At 34.6% G+C, this 3908-nt stretch overlaps 1 long non-coding RNA gene across 1 annotated transcript; it reads left to right on the forward strand.

Moving 5' to 3' along the window:
• Positions 1-265: 265 nt before the first annotated feature.
• LOC106943955 (uncharacterized) lies at positions 266-3695 on the forward strand. Its single transcript, XR_001424056.1, has 2 exons — positions 266-363; positions 1993-3695. It is a non-coding gene; the product is annotated as an uncharacterized LOC106943955 (long non-coding RNA).
• Positions 3696-3908: the final 213 nt, after the last annotated feature.

Below are 3908 nucleotides of genomic sequence, written 5' to 3' on the forward strand. Positions count from 1 at the left end.
GACCGCAGAACCTTATTGGAAATCTAGAAATAAATTATGGCAGGTGATTTTTGTTAAAGTGCAGGATGTTAGTATTCTAGAATGAGGTTAAGTGAATGCTACTACTTCACTATAAAAATGCTTGTCAAATAGAGAAAAACATTCAGATTCTTATTTATTTCAAGTTCTATGTGCCATATTCTGTCTGAGACAATAAAACTCAGGTCCTTTTTTTAAGAAACCAACCTCTGTCAATAAGAATATGATGTATGTTGTTTTGGTTATTAAAAAAAACATTTTGACTGTCTGCAACTTTCACACAGGATCAAAATCATCCTGATTCCTCCACTTCCCAAACCAGCTCTGAACTCTCCTGATGTCGAGGTTAGTAGCATCTGGAGCCTTATTTCTGCCATCCTACTGTTTTCTATCTTTCTATATTTAAATCATGTGTTGCATTGGTCTAAACCTGAGGGGGGAAAATGCATTTTTGCAACATCACAGAATGCAAGTCCTGTCATCTCTCTGAATTATGCTGGTATGCTGCAGATCTGTTTTGAATAACTTCTGTGTATTGGGACTAAGGAGGCAAAATGCCCAGTGTTCAACTGCGCCAGGACTGTGATGTCACTATCCTAATTTTTCTTCCTTTTTTTTCATATTTGAGGACCAACCAATCATCTGGAGAGGAAAACTTAGTGGTCAAAAAATATCAGTTAAATTAGAAAATAGCTCAGGCTGTCCTTAGTTGGAGCTGCTTAAAATACTTGGAGTGCTGATGTCACTAAGTCATTGAGCATGTGATTAATTATTGTTGTAACATTTGATTAGACATTTGTGTTGATTCTACAGCAGTGCACATCTTCAATGGAGTCTCAGAATATATTTAAATTTTAATTGGACAGGGTTACGTAAAGTTTTAGCTCTCTTAAATGATCATAGTTTGACTGGATGATAAAAGTGTTTGTGGCATATTTACCTGAGTAAAGATCATTATACAGGCTTCACTCTCAATTTTTTTACAGCCTACATCTTAAATTTGAATGATGAGAATAAGGAATCTCTTATCCAGACAGAATAACTGTTTTCAACCAATCGGGACTCACAAAAGTCTGTGACTTGGGTACAACATTTAAAAATATGATTTTGCTCTTTCACTTAAACATCAGATGCTACATTCAATCAACTCTCTGTGAATCAGACTCAATTTGCAACACAGCTATTCAGTTCTGGAGGTCCAAACTCAGACTTGACGATGTGAAACTAACAGTCGACTTCAGAAGGTTAGAGGTAGATTTGTTGCTGTTTATATCTGACAATCCAAATACATGAGGCTGTGTTGGTTATGCTCGGTTTACATCTGCAGCAGGTGCTGTTTCCAAACGTTTGCATTCCGCTTGTTGTTGAAAGCAGAGTGCCCTCTAGCGGTCAGATTTGGCATGCCAACTTGATAGAAGTTACCAACGAGGCTCAGTTTTACAAGTTATAAGTTCTGCATCTTTAAGCTTAAGAGAATTATTTTTAAAATTTATTAAGATAAACATGCATAACCACACTACTCCTAATATCTCCTAAGGATAACTAATTTGGTTTTGGTTTTGATTTTGAGCGATTCTACTTTTTCTTTGACTTCTTTGCTTTGTACTACTTTAATGTCTTTGTAACAGTCTGACGAATCTGATATTCAGCAGCTTCAGAGGAAAGTTTACCCATACAGTGCTTTGTCAAGAATAAAGTGGATTTATTTATGTAGAAAACTTAAGCAGTCATGTCTTCAGCATTCAGCTATTTCAGATACATCTCATTTTGGACAAAACCTTTCAGTTTGAAAAGTGGCACTTGATGCATTTTCCAGGTTTAAAGGTCTAAAGCTTATGTTTTGGATCTGGGATATTGTTTTTAATAAATACAAACTGTACTGTTGAACCAGTGGTGAAGTTGGATGTTTGATGCATTTGCTTTGCAAAAATAAATGGGAATATAAGAAAACTGATTTTTTTTCTCTTCCTTTAGGATTGGTTTCATTTCTCTAAAGGCCTTGTTAAAGAGAGGTTTAACACCAACTTCAATGAGCGTGCCTGCACCGTGCGCGAGTACCAGCCGGTCTCTCGGTCCGACAGCAATGGCTCTGACTGCTCTCGCCTCACCACCGCCACGGATCAAACCGACTGCTCTATCCCCATCGCAGAGAACGAACCGGAGGACACGTCTGCTCCTTTTTACACCACCGTAATTGCTTCGGAAGATGAGCAGCAGGTTTCTGTGTAAATGTCACCTCAGGCAAATTTACATGTCTCAAAGTGGAAAAAAAAAAAATCCTTTTTACTTTGCGAAAGATCTCCAGGATTACTGGAGGAATATGTGTAGGATGTCTTTTAGGAAAATGGATGGAGATAAGAACATTGAAAACGATTAGAAATCAATAAATGAAATGGGAATCAAAATCCTATACTCCTTGCTCAATATTTCAGGGATTTGTTGCTCACCTTCAATTCTATTAACTTTGGTTTTTATAATTGAGTTTTTCAATACTTTTTATATATCATAAAGTTAGCTAGACCACACTGTTAAGCGTATTATTGCTTAATTTTCTGTCTTGCATACATATTTTTTCCATGCAGGGTATATCAAGTATCTGAATTTTCAACATTTTTTGTTTTGAAATACTTAATAGTTATTAACGTTGATCTGTATGCAGGACTTCAGTAGCTTTGTATAATCTTTTTACATACAAGTGCTTTTATATATTTTTATCAAGTTACCTTTATTGATCTGTGGATTTTAAAACCATGTAATTTTTTAGGAGTCCATAGCTGACCTGCAGATTTTACAGGTTTTATAACAGATAAAAATGTCTGTAATTGATTATTCACCAGTATTATTTTACATAAAAGTTTGTAGCTGTTAGAAACTGACAGGCTTGCAGATCTCATACATTCATGCTAGGTGCCATCATTGTTATACAATTGAAACTGTATTGCTATCACTTCAAATTTTATTCCAGAGGTTTCTGTTTCAATGTCATGTAATCTTTTGACTTGTATGTTTAATATCAAGAGTAAAGTTTGGTTTTTGATTATGATTATTCTTCATTCCCCTTTATTGCAAGATAACAATAACGCCATGTATGGTCTATATTAATGATTGAAGCAGAAAGCGACAATGGAGCTGTGTAAATCAAGACATATTCAGGTCCAAGTACAGATCTAAATCTATTTGAGAATCTTTAGCAATGCTAAAACAAAAACAAAGGTTTTGCAACAGTATTCTTTTGGAAAGATTTTGACATTATTTGCTTTTACCCATCGTTACCTGCTTCTTGTCTAAATCCTTGGTAATGACAAAGTTTTCTACAGTCTATTGATCAGGACTAATTGGCACTAAATTGTAACAGGTTAGTTTTCTAACCATATAGATTTTAAATGTTTTCTTAGTTTTCTATGCTTTTTTGCACCTCTTTTTCTTCGTGTGACTAATGCTTATTCCCTGTTATTTTCTTTGATTTCTTCGCATGTATATTAGGTAATCATTTTGGAAAAGTTTTACTAAGAAATTTGTCAAATTCTTATTTCACAAGTTGAACAATTGTCCATGTCAATCCAATGTTCCAGTGTACAGATAACCAAACACCTCTTCTGTATTAGTCACAGCATTATTCTAAACTTGGTGTAATTCATCACATAAAACATACAAAATAAAAAGTACATGTCTACAGTAGCTCAATTATATTGTCTTTCATTTGAAACAGTGTCAGGTCAGTGCTGACAATGATGATTTTTCACAAGTCAGCATTTACTGACCCTTACATCCTTCCTCTTTCTGAAATTGCTAAATCTTCATCTTTAATTTAAATGAAAATGTTTAAGTAAATTAATCCTTTGGGATCAGACATTCTGGAGCAACAATGTATCTTAAAATCTAAAAGAGGG

The sequence above is a fragment of the Poecilia latipinna genome, unplaced genomic scaffold (assembly GCF_001443285.1).
Source record: "Poecilia latipinna isolate Pla-1442-1.1 unplaced genomic scaffold, P_latipinna-1.0 Scaffold6477, whole genome shotgun sequence".
NCBI lineage: Eukaryota > Metazoa > Chordata > Actinopteri > Cyprinodontiformes > Poeciliidae > Poecilia > Poecilia latipinna.